At 43.5% G+C, this 16,775-nt stretch overlaps 1 protein-coding gene across 17 annotated transcripts in view; it reads left to right on the top strand.

The window, feature by feature from the left end:
- Nucleotides 1-16,775, top strand: part of DGKG (diacylglycerol kinase gamma) — a 219,183-nt gene that overhangs the window by 151,775 nt on the left and 50,633 nt on the right. The window lies entirely within an intron of this gene.

Raw genomic sequence — 16,775 nt, 5'->3', positions numbered from 1 at the left:
GAGTCAGAGGAAAACTGTCTTAAAGTTTACAAAAGGTTTCCCATATATCATCTCATTTTATTTTGATCTGCAGAGCATGCAGGGCAAGTATTATTGTCCTCATTTTATGGGTGAGGAAACAGGCTGAGGGGTTCAGTGACTTGAGAAAGGGCACAACAGCAAAGAGATTGGGAGGCAGAAGAAATCGTGAAATCTGTTTCGTTTCTCTTTCTTTATTTATTTATTTTTTGTCACTTCAGTAAAAAGTTGAATGGTGAAACTTAAAACTAAAGTGAAATTGTGTGAGAAAGGGAATCTCCATTAAAAGTCCCTCACACGATAAACAGCTCACTTGTCGTAGGCTAGTGTACGTAGGCTAGTGTACGACAAGTGGCTGACTGAGAAGGAAGAGGAGACTTGGTGCCTTCTCTGAACTAAAGTCAACAGCCCAAGTGAAGAGAAAGTCCACAACCTGACAGCACACCCAGAGCTGGTTAACATAGTACTCATTTCTGCGTGTGTCGGGTCACCTGGGGCCCTGTTTTGAGGGACCCAGTGAATCAGGCTAGGGAGAAGGTGATTCCAGCTCTACTGCCTACCTGCAGTGAAAGGGGGCCCAGGCCTAGACTCATGGTTCTGGGGAGCGGCCCCGTTCTGAACTGTGTGTCTGAGCCTCTGTACCCTCATCTGTAAAATGGGAGTGTGGATGGGGCGGGAGGGAGGCTCTTGTTCGATTAAGGTTTTCCTTCCTTTCTGTGAGGGTGTCACAGAATTCTCACTCAAAGGAGCCCTAAGTAGCATGTGCCATAACCACCTCCCCCGGGATGGGGAGAGAAGGCAGGAGGGCCACCTGAGGTCTAAAACCTATGAGTGGTCAGGTCAGGCTTCAAATCCAGATTTGTCCAAAACCTAGGAGTTTCAGCAGTGCTGGCTCTTGAAAAGCTCAGTCTGGAGCAAAATTCTCAACCAGGTGCAGGGCATACCCGACCTGCTTTTAGTCACAGTCTCTTCTTTATTTTGACATTTCAGATAATATTAATAGCAGGCATGAGATTTTCTATGTTCCTCAAAAAGGGAGCTTGAAAATATATTGGGAACACAGAGGAAGGCCTGTGGAAGTTTGCATTGTACCCGGGGCACAGGTACCCAGTAAATGCTGTTGATGCTCATGAAGAAGCGGACGTGTCACCCCTCCCCCACCCAACCGTCACCACCCCTGGTCCCAGGCAGCCTCGCAGGGGGCCCTCTGACGTCCCTTCCCTTTCAAAGCGTCCCTCGACGCTCATTCAAACCTAATTCACCTGAATAAACAGGTGGGGGATGGGGAGAGGGAGGGACACGGTGAGTCACCGCCCCCACCCCAGGCCCAGAATAGTCTTGAAAGGTTTTCAGAAGTGATCCTAGTCGGAGCAAATCAGACATGCTTCAACTAGAGCACGCATTTTACATTCTGTGGAAATTTGTCATTTTACTGGCTAAAAATAAGAACTGCTAAAATTCCTTGATTTTTATCTTATCTTTAAAAAATGTTCACAAGGAAAGGCTAGCCAGCTCCACTAATATGAACCTCTGTATGGGGAAAATTGAGTCCACATTTGGAAACTGGTCCAAAAAATCTGTTTTCCAGTATGTTTGGGGGAATCTCTGATCATTGGTTTCCCTTCTTAACTGAGGATGTTTTTTTGAAAATACAAAAAGGTCTTGAGACTACTTAGTAAATACACCCATTTCCTCCTCACTCAGATAAATCTCACTGAGATTTATCAACATTTTGATCTATTTTCTTCAGACCTTTTTTAAATAAAAGAAATAGAATATTACAGATAAATCGGAAGACCCCCACTATCCCTTCTATAACTTGACTTTTTTGCTCACCATTACGTCCTTTAGATCTCTCCATGTTGATGTTTAAAGAACTAGTTCATCACTTAAAAAAAAAAAAAAAGCTTTAGTTAAAGGGTACAATTAAGTGGGTTTTTGCTTTTTAGGAGGTACAGGGGATTGAACCCAGGACCTTGTATGTGCAAAGCAGGTATGCAACCACTGCGCTACACCCACTCTGCTCAACCCAATGGTTTTTAGAATATTCACAGTTATGTCCAACCATAACCACAGTCAATTTTAGAACATTTGAATCACTTCAAAAAGAAATCCTGTACCCTTTAGCTATCACTGCCCTATCACCTTATCCCCCAGCTCCTGACCCCAGCCCTAATCAATAAATAATCTTTCTGTTGCTATAGATTTTCCTATTCTGAACTTTCATATAATCATATACTATGTGGACTTCTGTGATGGCTTCTTTCATTTAGCATAATGTTTTCAATGTTCATCTAAGTTGCAGCATGTATCAGTACTTCATTCCTTTTTATCCTTTTTATGACCAAATAATGTCTTATTATTTGGATAAAGCACATTTTGAACTTCCATCCATTCATGGACAGTTGGGTTGTTTCCACCTTTCGGCAATTATGAATAATGCTGCTATAAACATTCGTGCCCAAATCTTTGTGTGGACGTATGTTTTCATTTCTGCTGGATGTACGCCCAGGAGGGGAACTACTGCGGCACAGGGTGGTCCGTTCCTTTTACTGTCCTACAGTGCTCCATGAACACAGTGTAGGTGTGAAGGGACAGAAGAGGGATCTCTCAGACACCGCTGGTGGGACCATCAGTGGGTAAAGCACTTTGGAGGGCAGTTTGACAATTTATACTGAAGTGAAAATGCATTTATAGATCATATGGCCCAGCAGGTTCTTCTCAGTCTCCGCCTTAAGAATTTCCTGCACGTGAGCACAAAAGGAAAAGCATGGGAGTATATATTAAGCACAGAGGTGTGGTGCAGCGCTATTTCCTAACAACAAAATGGAACTGACCTGAGTAACTGTGTATCTAACACTTTATAAAGGCAGAGTGAGTGAATGGATGAAATGTCACTAAATTGTATGCTTTAAAATGGTTAATTTTATATTATGTGTATTTCACCTTGATTTTTTTTAAGGTGGTATTTAAGGTACTGTGCTTGGGACATGTAATTCATATCATGATATAGGCCCTGCCTATGAGAATCCTAAATTCTAAAATTAATATTTTGCTGAGTCATGTGCATGTAAAGAAGCTTAATAAATAATGAATCAGATTACTTAAAGATTTGATGGATTTCTTTAGCAATTCCAATCCAATTCAGTGCTTAACTTTTTTTTTTTTCTTTTTGAAGTACTGTGGCCATGGATTTAACCTGGAACCTCATATGTGGGAAGCTGGCGCTCAATCACTGAGCCACATTGGCTCCCTTGAGTTGGTTTTTCATTTGTTTGCTTGGTTTTGTTTGTTTGTTTGTTTGTTTGTTTTTAGGGGGCACCAGGGACCAAACCCAGGACTTTTCATGTGAGAAGTAAGTGCTCAGTCACTTGAGCCACATCCACTCCCAGTGCTGTTAATTTTTAAATGAGAAAAACCAAGGACTTTACAGGTTAAGTAACTTGCCCAAATACACCCAGCCAGTAAAAGACCCTCAAGTCCCATCTGAGAGTATTTTCCTGTTCTGCCTTCACATCCACCTGCAGTATTGCACACTCTTAAATTAGAGAGGAAGATACTTCTAGTTCGATCTCCCTGGCATGATCAGAACCTTCCTCTCAGCTTGGACAGGTAGAGTCTCTCAGTACTGGAGTGAGGAAGGTAGGAACTGGTTGAATGCTCAGCCCAGCAGCCCAGCCGCAGTGATTCTAAAAGGGATGAAATGGAAACGTACTCAAGAAGGGAACCATGAAAAGATTTTTGAGCCCTTGAAAAATAAAGGTCACTACCTAATTAAATCTCTGCATCGAACCCTAAAGTTAGGTAAGACTAGAATGATCCTTAGGGAGAGATTCTCCTTGTAGTCTATTCCCTTCCCGAATCAAGCCCAACAGGAAAACCTAATGGAAGTCCAGGGGCTTCCCCCAGCCCTGCCACTGTCCCAGCATTATCCTCATTCCAAGAGCCATCCACAACAACTCTTGTCGCTTCTTACCCAACAACGGTTGTCACCACTCCAGATGCCCTACCTCAGTTTCTTCCTGCTCCCTCCTATTATGTGTGCTCATCTCTTTTCCTGATCACAATTAGGTCTAAAATGGTAGAACACTTAAAAAATAAAGAGGGGCAAAAAGAGAAGTTACCTGCTATCTAACCATCCAGGTATTAGGTATATGTTGGCCTTGTTTCAATCCTTAATAACAATAGGAAGGTTTGGCCCTTCTTTCATTTATATCAGGCCTCTGGAGGATCCGTACGAGTTTTTTACTTTCCTAAGCCTTCACCCATTTTTAAATGCAGCTTCATCCTCTCCATCCTTCTCTCTCTTAGCCATGCACTCACTGTAAGTTTCCCTCACTGATGCTTAGAATCTTTCAGCCCACTAAGGAGAAATTGTTTCTGTCAATTTTCCCTTATAAAATTCCATTGTTTGCTTAGTTTCTGACACATAACTTTTTGTCTCTCTTAAACAACCCTCATTTTTATTTCCTACAAATGTGTGCCCCGTATTTCACTTCAATTCAAGCCTTCATTCATCCATATGCTCTTACTTTCCTGGGTTTTTTTCCCCGTTTCCTTTGTTGGTGGTGAATTGCTTTGATTTTTCTTTGTCCTCAGATGCCTGGCTACACACACTTTGTGTCTTCCGAGGACTTTGGAATAGCTTTTAAAGATTAATTCCCATGCATACATTTTCACAAGTGAGATGCAGCACATTTATAGACGGGGCCCAAGAAGATTTCAGAAAACCCCAGTTGAAGTAACAAGACTCAGCAGCAGCAAGTCAGGTTAAAACACAGTTTACAGCAGGTTCCTGGAAGATGCTCAGCCCCAGAGAGCTTAACCTTCCTCCTGCCAAAGCCCCTGAATTAAGGAATAACTTTCCACAAGCAATGTCTAACAAACAAATTGCATCCCCTAAGTAATAAGGGACTAGGAGACCCTGTCAGTGGGAAATGTATTATTTCTCTTAGACTTTATATAGTATTAAAAAGAATGGCTCATTGCCAAATTCATGAGATTTGGGGACCTTGGGGAAGAGAACCATTCCAACCCTTTTCTTCCTCTATAATTGGATGATTAAACAGAGAGAGAATATTACATGCAAATACAGCTTGTTGACTATAGTGTGGACAGGTCTTTGCTTATCTAAGTCAATGGCATGGTGAACTTGCTGATCTCAATCTATACTAGAAGAGGAATTAAGAAGGTAGAAGAGGTGACTTTTTTAGGAAGGACATATAATCCAACAGGGGATCGGATAAACACCACCCTGCACACCTAAATGTTATCTCAAGTCCACTAGGATCAACAAATTAATAACAACAGCAGTCGCTTACTGAGCATTTACCATGTGGCAAACCTGGTTTGGTGCTTTCTACATTATCTTACTTAATTCTCATAACAATTCTACATGGTATGTATTATTCCTATTATTTACACAAAGAAACTGAATCTCAAAGAAAAGTAAATCCTCCAAGATCAGATAGGTTTCAAACCTAGATCAGTGATTCCAGGCCCACATGTACCCACATGTAGTAGACTGCTTCTACGCTACACTTCTGCTTTCCAACTAATAGGTGTGTCTATTTAATTGACAGTCGGGTTTCCATTCAGGACTTGGCATATCTATTTGGCAGTCAGCCATCTGAAGCAAAAACTATATCTTATTTGTTCTGTATCCCCAGACAGTGCCTAAAACAAAGTAATTGCTCAATAGTTGTTGATTGTAAAACTGAACCAAAGAGACCTTTTTCAAAGTCCCACAATTAGCATGAACACTAAAGAAATGACTATTTCACCAGTCACAAGTCAAAAGTTTTTGTTGGAAGCCACTAGAATAAAAGGGGTCCAACTTGCTTCAGTCACAATCCAAAGGAGGAAATGGCCTAGCTTACAGCCGGGCACTCAGGTCTTCTAATTGTTCAATGAGTGGGAAGGCCTCCCACGCCCATCTCTGAGCTATTGCTGGGACCTTTGAAAGTAGCAGAGGGTCTGGGACAACTGTGAACTGGGGACAGGAAATGCCAGGGTTCTCCCACCTCTTTCCCACCAACAAGAGTTAAGACAGTGAGTGGGTAGAGCCCAGATGGCAGCAAGGATGCTGGGTGGCTGTGGGGTCAGAAGTGACCCTGCAGGGCAGAGAAAGGGGGTCTTCATTGTGAGCCCTCTCTCATGGTCCAGAAGCCTACCTGCTTTTGAGCCCTGCCAGAGAGCAGTCCCCATGGCCATCAGCCCTGCCCTGTCTGCAGGAAATGTTGGCCCTCAGAAAATACCATCTGCCCCAGATTGGCATGAGCTCTACAAGGAGACAGCAAATCCTGTTAGTCTGCATCCGGAGTAAGAATGTCTTAACATGCCAGTCGTGTGTGTGTGTGTATGTGTGTGTGTGTGTGTTTAACTTGGGGAGAGTGGAGTAGTGGATAGGAAATGAAATGGCTTTGCCCTCTGTCCAGCTCTGAGGCAACCCACCACCACGAGCTCTGAAAAATAGCAGTTTTGTTTTGGAAACTGGCAATGGTGCGGGCTTACTCCTGGAAATGAATTTGGTTCCCCCAGCTGCAATGTTCTACTTCCCGCCTCCCTGCCAACACCCCCTTCCAGCTGCCCCTTTCAAAGGCACCATTGTGCCCGCCTGGCATAGCAACAGAGGAGAGTTAAAGAGGAAAACATTTTCTGCCCATGGGATGTTCTTGAGCAGGTTGTGTGTACATGGCTTCGATGCCGCATTCCTTGAGCCCACACAAACCCACCAGAACGCCATCATCCCTGTCACAGATGGTAGCCACCGTCCAGTCTAACTGCCCCCAGAGCTCACGTGAGAGGACTCAGAGCACACAGCTGGGTGGGCAAGGCTGGGAGTCTGGGTCACAAGGACCCTTTTTCAGTACAGCACTCTACCCTGCCAAAGTAAGGCTAAATGTTGACTCCAAATCTCTGAACTGGAAGGGGATTTAGTCCTACTCACTACTCAACAAAAGGATTCATTCTGGGCCATTCTAATAAGTGGGCATCCTGACTCTTCCTGACTATTCCAAGGGCTGAACACATATCTTCACTTTGTCTACCATTAACCTGCACTGAGCTAAACATCCCCAGTTCCTTAATGATTTGATTTACAGATCTGTAACTATCCTGACCACTCTTCTTGAGAGACTCTTTATTTTATTTATTTTTTAATTTTTATTTATTTTATTTTTGGTGTCCTCCTTAAAATAAAGAATCAAATCCCTTGTATTTAGAAAACTCCAAATGTGTTCTCATATGTTGCAAAGCACAGGATTAATAGGCCATCAGGTACATGTTCTACAATTGGACTCTCTTCTTGATCTCATCGTTTGTATCTATAAGGATACTGTAGGTTCTTGAAGTCCACCATGGACTTTGATAAGTGTGGAAAAGAACCTTCCTTTGTTTCACTGAGTCAATATTGCCCCATCTGTAAAAATGAGAATATAATTACTAATATTTGCAGAATTATAAGAATTAGACATAAAATAGATGGAGTGCCCAGTTAATAACACGTTCTTGATTGTAATGTATGTTAGTATCTAACAGCCCTCAATAGATGTCACTTCTAAAATGATATAACACAGCCTCTCTGAATGTAGTAGAAGACACTGTCCTATAAGACTTACCTACACGCCAGACCAATTGTTTTTATGTGGAGAATACAGGATGGTTTTTCCAATACATCTATCACCACCATCAACACCACTCAATTTATAGCCTTTTCTTTCCTGAGAATACACATCAGATTGTTGACCCTGAAAACATTCTCCATAGTTCCCCTATAGGGGAAGTAGACATCATTGTTTGCCCTGGCTGCACTTCTTTCCCTTCCAATATATTTTTCTATTCCCTTTATATCTTGTTACCTCCAGCCAGTGGTGTGCTGGAACCAGCTGGCTAGCTCATAAGAGTCTATCAGCACAACTCTTCACAACAGTGCTTTCAGACTTAAATTGGCCATTGTGGGTGTATATACACCATGAAAAGCACAATCATAGAGTTAGCTGATATCCATTTAGCAGAACACCACTGCCTATAGCATTGATTCAATCTAAGTACTTTGAGGACAGGAACTGTGTCCCATTTCTGCTCCATCCCCAGGCTCTAACACAGAGTAAATAGGGTCTAATCATTCTTGATGGATGAATGAATGCTTCTGGCTTCTCTTGGTGTCTCTCTTTCATAAAATGTGACTCATGTGCTATATTCTTGCTATCAGGTGTTCAGACATAGATTTCCCTTACTTCTGATCAGAGGACCACTTCTTGCAGACTTGGATTAACCTTCCATTTCTCTCCTTATCCTGGACATTTATCTAGTCACAGTATTCATTAATGGAGGTAATAGCGAATTTCCTTGGAAATAAAGAAACTTTGTCAGATTCTTCAAGGAACCCCTTGGTTTCCATTTTGGGATTTCTCCACAGATTCTTTCTTTCAATTAACAAATAGTTATTTTGGATACTTGGAAATGGGTAAGTCATCCCAAGAACTATGGAGAACCCAGAGCTGTGTAAGATATGGTCTCTGTACTCGGGAGCCTAAGGTCTCTTGGTGGAAAGATAAATATGCCTTAGACATGGCAGAATATACATTCTGTATAAGAGGAAAAACAAAGAAATGAAAATTCAGAGAGGGGAAAGATTTTTATCTAGAGCATTTGGAAAAGTCTCATATAGGCTTTTGAGCTGGAATGGTAGGATATAATGGGCATAAAAGAGCTCAGGGACATTCTAGGCAGTGAGTATAGCCAGGATCAAAAACAAGTGGGGAAAGGCACAGGCTTACAAAATCCAAGCCCCTCCCCAACTCTGTGACTTAGACACAAACTAATCAGGCTTCCATGACTGCTCTCTGCTAGGGCCCAGCTAACCCCTCTTCCTCAGTAACTCTCTTTGCAGACCAAAGGATACCCTGAACCAGTGCCCAGGTTTCCCCAAGCCCACCTTACATTCCAATCTGCCAAGCCAGTTTACAGAGAGAGCTCCACACCCCTGAAGCAGAAACACTCCCACCATAAGCAAGCACTACCACCCATGTGCCTTAACGGGCCCTGCAGGATCCTTTGGCTACACAGTATGGTATACAGGTGCTTTTCCTTTGTCTAATGCCTTTCAGTAACCTGTTCCCTCAAACTAAAAAGTGGGGGAAGGATCTTGGTCAGGCATATGTCAACTTCCCTTCTGCCCCTCAGTGCAGATCTGAGGCCCTGACATGGACAACAGGCACCAAGGCAGGCCACCCTATCTTCTGCCCATCCCCTTCTAGCCCATCAGAACCCCTCTTCAGGTGTGCCTGGATGTCCTTCACCTCTTCTGTAGCCCTCTCTCTTCCTCTTCACTGTAACTGAACTGCATTTGTTCTCCCTTACATTTGTTCAGTACTCCCCTACTTCCCTCTTCAAAAAAGCCATCACACCTACTTTCTTCACTACTGGGAAAGGAAAGGACTCCAGTTTTGACCCCAGACCAATGTTCAACCCCCATCTTCAGCATCTATCCTTCCACTCTCTCTTCTTCCCATCCTAAGCATCCCAGCATCTTCTTCCCTCTATAGCAAACAAATATTCATTGAATACCTTCTCTGCCTTAAATGTCCATGAAAAACCTTTTCCTCGATCATAATGCCCTTTTAGATCCCATCTGCCCTCTCCCCTCCCATTTACCAGCAAAACACACTAATGTTCTGACTCTGATCCCTCACCCACTCTACTTACCTTAATGTCCCTAGCTCTTCCAGGAGATAGCTGTATGATCTGAGGAGGTCACCTGCCAACTCTAGGCCTCAGTGTTCTCATTTTGGTACTTAGGAGTTGTCTGCAGTGTTCCCAGTTGGCTTTACCATTCTAGGATTCTGTGCTTTGGCCCTCTTCAGCTGCCAAAATTCAGCATTACAAAGTCTCTCATGACCTCTTGGTGTCAATCCAAAGAACAGGTCTAATTCCAGATCAGTTGACTCTAATCAGCTGTGTGACTTTGGACAATTCTCTTAGCCTCACTAACTTCAATTCTCTCATCTGTAAAATGAGGTGATTGGACTGGATGTCCATGAGAGCAAAGGTGCAGAGAAGAGAGAAAAATTCTTTTTGGAGAGCGGACAGGGAAGAATCCATGGAGAAAGTTGACATTTGTAGAGGTTTTTAAGAAAGGCACTGGGAGGGTGCTAGAGTGTCCACAAGTGTTTCCTGCTGTAAGGGCAACATTGGATCTACACAAAATTCACCAACGGTTGATGGAGAGCTCCATAATGGAAGGTTCAGGCTGACAACACCTGAACCCACTGATCAATCTGAACATCACAAAAATAAAATAAAAGAGAGACAACCAAACTATGCACCTCCTATTGAGATACAATAGGAAATTTACAGCAACACTGGCAAAGTATTCTTGCCAAAAAGGCAGCCTGAATCTGGTCAAGCGTCTAGATCTAAAAGTAGCAATTTAATGAAAATACAGGGGATAGACTGGGAACATGCACCCCAAGGATGCAATCAGCAAAATCCAGAATCTGGGACATGCTGCGGCCTTTTGATATCACCAGGGAGCATGTTAGAAATGCAGAATCTCAGGCCCCAGCTCAGATCTAAAACAGAATCTGCATTTTAATAAGACCCTGAAGTGATTTGTATGCACTATACAATTTGAGAAGCACTCCTCTCCAAGACAAATAAATAAAAGGCAAGGAACAAAAATGGCAGGGAATTTTATAGGTCAAAAGAAACCTAAGAAATATATCTACCAAATGCAAATATATGGACCTTTCAAACAAAGCAGTCAGCTATTTTAAAAAATGAGATGAAAAGAGGAAATTTGAATAATGACGATATTTATTTATATAAAGGACATATTATTTTTGGGTGATAATAGTATTGGGGTAATTCTTTTTTTTAATGTCTTTATCATTTAAAGATACATACAGAAGTATTTATGGATTGAAATTATATAAAGGCTGAGATTTGCTATAAAAAGCATTCAGCATGGAAGTGGAGAAATGGAGTGGGGTAAAGTTAAAACAAGGTTAGCCAGGAGTTGCTAGTTGCTGAAGCTATATTTTGGATAAAGGGGGTTTATTATTCTGTCCACTTTCATATACATTTGGGAATATCCATAATTGAATGATTTCTAAAAACAAACAAAAAAGACCAAGGAGTCACGGAAGATGGGACTGAAGAATCACTGTAACACAGTAGCAGGCAACCCAAGAAAGACAGCACTGCAAGCTGCAGTGGGCACGTGCCCCAGGAGAGTGAGGCCTGAGCTCCGCCTCTCATCTGGTCAGAAGGAGGGAGGTCATTCCTGACAGCATACAACAGTCAGGGTCAGGACTACAAATACTCTGCCTTTATTTTATTTATTTATTTTTCATTTATTTCTCTCCCCGCTGCCCTATCATCTCTGTGTGTCCATTCACTGTGTGTTCTTCTGTGTCCGCTTGCATTCTTGATAGCAGCACTGGGAATCTGTGTCTCTTTTTGGTGCGGCATCTTGTGGCATCAGCTCTCCATGTGTGAGGCACCACTCCTGGGCAGGCTGCGCTCTTTTCGCTTGGGGCAGCTCTCCTTGCCGGCACACTCCTTGTGCGCATCAGAAATGGGCAGTGGGTCAGCTCACCACATAGGTCAGGAGGTCCTGCGTTTGAACCCTGGACCTCCCATATATTAGGCAGCCCACTCTATCAGTTGAGCCAAATCTGCTTCCCCACTCTGCCTTTAAAGACCAGAGAAAATCGCCGTAATCCCTGACACAGCCACTTGGGTTTAGAAGAAGGGAGAACTTCCTACTTGCTGAAAACTGAACCGGTTCACCCCTTAGACTGTGAGATCTTCTCAGAGGAAATAGGATAGACAGAGCTGAAATGCAGGAGCCTCAAGGCAGGGTTCAGACCTGCCGCCTGCTCGGGCCAGCACCTCATGCATTTAGGAGTTGCTGGACGAAGCTTGCTGCAAGGTCTGGGAAGCATCAGGGCCTTCCCTTCCTCACCTCTTCTGCTCCCTGTCCACCTTTCAGAGCTCTGCCCAGAATTATGGTGGTTTTAGGGATCCCAAAGATTCAAAGAAGAGGCGACAGGGTGGCGAGGAATACGAATTCTCAGTGCATTTCATTTGCCCATAAATAACGCTTTGGCCTCCTAACCCATGTCTCTGGTTACTTACACACCATCCTGACTCAGAAAGAAACCAGAACTAGGGATATTGTCTTCTCTAGGGGAACCAATGTTAAACCCTGTCGACAGCTGCTGGGGGGAGGCGGGCTCCCGCCGCTTCGGCCTGGGACCCCGACAGATTGCTGGGCCGCTTCCAGGAGGGCTGGAGCGGAGCTCTCCCGCCCCTGCGCGTACCGCCGCCTGGGATCCCGGCGGCCTGACCTTGAGCACCTGGCGGCGGGCGCACACCCCAAGCGCGATTGCGCGCGGGGCCGCGTGTGCGCGCTTGCTGCTCGGGAGTTCGAGCTCTCGGTTTCAGCGCCGCTCCGGGCTACTAAGATAGCTGGATTCCGAGGCTTGGAGGGGGCTTGGACGGGGGTCCGCGAACTCAGACCTGGGTTAGGGATATCTGTGCGCTCAGGGACCGCTGCCCTCCTTGCACTCTCCCCAGAAGCCACCGGGTCGGAGCCGGGAGAGGGGGCCAGGTGACGTCATGGAGCAGTCGGAGGATTTAGCTCGAGAACCCGCTGGGGAACGCGCCCCCGGCCCTTGTTCCATTTAGGCCGGCAGTGTTCCACTCTATTCCACTTTCCCAGAGCCAGCACGGCAGCGGGCCTGGAGGCTCTGCAGGAAACCGGCTAGGTGAAGAACTCGGGGAAATGGGCATGCAGGCCTGGGCTGGTGAGCCTCTCGACAGCTAGGGTCGGGCCAAGAGGCCATTAAAATGCTTCCAGCGGGGGAATGATTTCAGGCAGAAATACGCCTCCTGGCATGGGGGTTAAGGGAACCGTAATAATAATGTCAGGTAGTTATGGAGTGCTACTGCCTTCAGGGAACCAAGCCACCTATCAAGCCCTCCTGATCGATGTTATTCCTCACCTCCCATTTTACAGATGACAAATTAAAGTTCAGAGAAGTTATGGAGCTAAACCAGGATCAGACAGCTAGCAAGTGACAGAGACAAAATTCAAACCCATGTCTCTTTGTGTCCAAGTCCACACAGGCTTTTTTCCAAGAACTGCATTGCCTCTCATTTTCCAAGTAGGTGTGTTCCAAGGGTGGGGCATCTAAGTCAAGACTCCAGGCTCTATGCTTTCACCAGAGGGGTTCTGCCTAAAACCAGATGAGATAATGGGGGAAGCCTACAATTGTGCAGAAAGCCAAAGAGCTAACCTGGGTCAGAATGAGGACTGCCTGCTTCTCCAGGGAGTGGTTAAAGGTTTACCACTTTAACAGCTAACAGTCCTAGTTCATGAGCACAAGAGATGGCAGGCACCAAGTACACTTAAAACTACCGTAGGGAAAGATGACTTTGTGAACTACTATGTGCCTAGGACTGTGCTGGTGGGGTTCATTTGGTTTTTATCACAAAGCTGGCACAGAGGCAAGATAAGGTGATGATGCTAATATACAACATTGATGTACCAGGCACTGTTCTAAGCACTCTACAAGATAGAGCAGCGATGGGAGATTTCAATTATTCAAACAACAGCTGGAAGTTTAATTTTGCTATAAGTCTAGCATCAGCAAAATTCCCAATTTGCCTCCCTGACTCTTTCATCTCCAAAGCAGGATCTGGCATCTGACTGCCTGGATTTTCATTCCAGCTCATTCCATCTTGTAGAGTGGCAAGGTATGTAACCTTGAGCAAGCACCTTAAGCCCTGTGAGACCCTGTCAGTGAGAGGCAGTCTCTGTCCTTGAATCCATGTGAGGGCCCAAGAGATAATGCAGGTGAAGGGCCAGAACGGTGCCTGTTTTAGGAAGCCGTCACCCTGTGTGAGCTGCTCTCACCACGTGTGAGCTGCTGATATAATAACTGCTCAGAAGGGAGGGAGAAGTTCTGACAACAATGGATAAATTGAAGTGATGCAGAAGTGACTACAACCAAAAGGGAAAGTAAGCATGTTGTTTAAGAGGTGATAATAATGAGGAAAGAAGATGCTAGACACAGAGTTGTCATTTCAGAGAATTTGGAGAGAAGAACATTTTGATCCCATAGTGGTTAAGATCTTTAAGAAGGAACGTGTATATGAAAGATGGAAGGCATTCCAAAATAAGTTTCTAACAATTCCTTAACCCCATTGAGAAGAAAAGAGAGCAAATTTTGTTTTTGTTTTTAAATAATGAACTTTATTTTTAGAGCAGTTTTAGGCTTACAGAAAAAATTAAATCACTCAGAAAGTACAGAGTTCCATATCCTCCCTGCTTGCCACACACACAATGTACCCTATTACTGACATCTTACATTAGAGTGGTGCTTTTGTTACAATTGGTGAACCAGTTTAGTAACTAAAGTCCATAGTTTGTATTAGGAGTCACTCTTTGTATTTTTGTTTATACATTTCTATGTCTCATGCCCTGTATCCACCAATACAGCTTCATACAGAATAATTTCGCTGCCCTAAAAATTCCCTCTGTTCCACCTATTCTTCCCTGTCCTCTGTCTCACTCACCCCCAAACCTGTGGCAACCATTGATCATTTCACTGTCTCTATAGTTTTGTCCTTTCCACAATGACATGTAGTTGGAATCATATACCATGTAGCCTTTTCAGACTGATTTCTTTCACTTAGTAATATGTATTTAAGGTTCTCCTATGGTTTTTTTTGTGTGGCCCCGGAGCTCATTTCTTTTTATCAATGAACAATATTCCATTATATGGATGAGCCACAGAAGTGTACCTTGGTTGCTTCCAATTTGGGGCAATTATAAATAAAGCTGGAATTTTGGTTTTTAAATCACTGTGTCAGCTCTGGGTTGATACCCTGCTTTAAGGGGTGTGTATATACCCACAAAGGCAGAGTAAAGGTCTGGGAATACACAAAAGCAACTCAGACCAACCCAAAATTTTAAATAATATTTGAAGGAAAAAAGAGCATGGAAATCATAGTAGGACTTTGCCATTCTGGAAAAGTTTTTTTGTTTTTCAGAGAGTGGCCCTAACTAAAAATCGGGTAACAGATGCTAAGGGCAGGCACCAGAGCCCAAAGTTGGTCAGTAGAGAGCTAACTGACCTTGGAACCCTTGCATATTTTAATCCAAGTTGCTGGACAAACCCTACAGATGTCATTTAGGGCCCACTTCAAAAAATCTAGAAAACAGTGAGAGGCAGACAGACAAATGTTTTCCCAGTTTTCAAAAAATTAGAAAAGAATACATTCTGAAACCCACAGACTGGTACACTTCACCCCAATCTCTAGGATGATTCTAGAACAGATCATTAACCAAGTATTTGCCCTTTACACACAGATATTAGTGACTTGATATCCTTAATATTGTAATATTCCTTTTCCAGTAGAGGTTACGGGGTAGTCATTTAGTAAATGCCATTTAATTTTAGCACAAAGCCTCACATTTTAATGAGAAGAACATAGACTTGAAGTCTGGAGATCTAGATGCTAGTCTAGCTCCATCATTAATAAGCTGAGTGACCACAGGGAAATTCCTTCCTCTCCCTAGGCTTCACTCGTGAAAGAGGGAACATGTTCTCTTAGGTCCCTGTCATCTCTAAGTTCCATGATTCCACACTGTAGTGAAAAGTGGGCTGGATGCAGTCCAGTCCAGGGGATGCAGCCACGATAGAGCAGCCGTACCCTGAGAATTGTTTAACGTACAATGTCCAGTATGTTAAAGTGACCGAGGAGAGGACTTGGTCCCTGTTTTTGCCCTTCACATACATGTGTTAATGATGTAATCCCCAAACTGTGGGAAGCTGTGATGAAGGGTCATAGAATCAAGATTTAAAATAAGATGGATGGGCTGGAGAAGGTTTGGGCTAAAAGCCAGATGAGATTAATTGTAAAGCCCTATGGCTAAGTTAAAAAAAAAAAAAAAAGCTACACAAGTCCAGTATGCTCATCAAAGGGTAAATGGGTTGAAAGGTGACTGCTAAGGGGTGTGGAGATTTTCTTTGTGGAGTAATGAAATTGTACTAAAAAATTTTTTGGAGGCAAATGCACAACATTGTGATTATACTAACACTTTGGGTAGATTATATGGTAAGTGAATATATCTCAATAAAACTACTTTTTGAAAAAAATTTTTAAAAAAGCTTGTCAACTTCAGTTATGATTAACAATAAGGATAATGCTAATGGGTAACATACACTGAGCCCTTCCATGGGTCTTCTCTCGTTTCTGGGGCATTCGTGGTGTATCTGCCCCCGGCCCCATAGGTCATGTCATTGGTGCTGCTTTCAATGTCAGGGCCCTTATTGAGTGGAGGGTGACAAACTGGAGTGTACATAGAAGAGGACAGCCAGGAAGGGAAAGGTCTGAAAACTAGGTCCCACAGGAGAGGGTTGAGAGGGTTGAGGAGGACTTGGCCCAGAATAGGCACAGCCAAGCTGTGGTGAGAGAGGAGGAGAAATAAGGCAGCTGTTAAGACATAGGTTCTGACCTCCTGCCTTCAAATCTGTATACTTCCAATTGTAAGCTGTGTAACTCTTGGCAAATTACTTAACCTCTGTGCCTCAGTCTATCTGAGTGTAAAGAGGGGATACTAATAGTAACTGTCTCATAGGATTATCATGAAGATAATAAATGAGATAATGTATAAAAGCTTACTTGGCCGTTTAATACAAGTGCTTAATACATATGCATCATGATGCTCAAAATGATGG

Source organism: Dasypus novemcinctus, chromosome 4, assembly GCF_030445035.2.
Source record: "Dasypus novemcinctus isolate mDasNov1 chromosome 4, mDasNov1.1.hap2, whole genome shotgun sequence".
NCBI lineage: Eukaryota > Metazoa > Chordata > Mammalia > Cingulata > Dasypodidae > Dasypus > Dasypus novemcinctus.
This window is presented reverse-complemented; position numbering and strand designations above follow the sequence as displayed.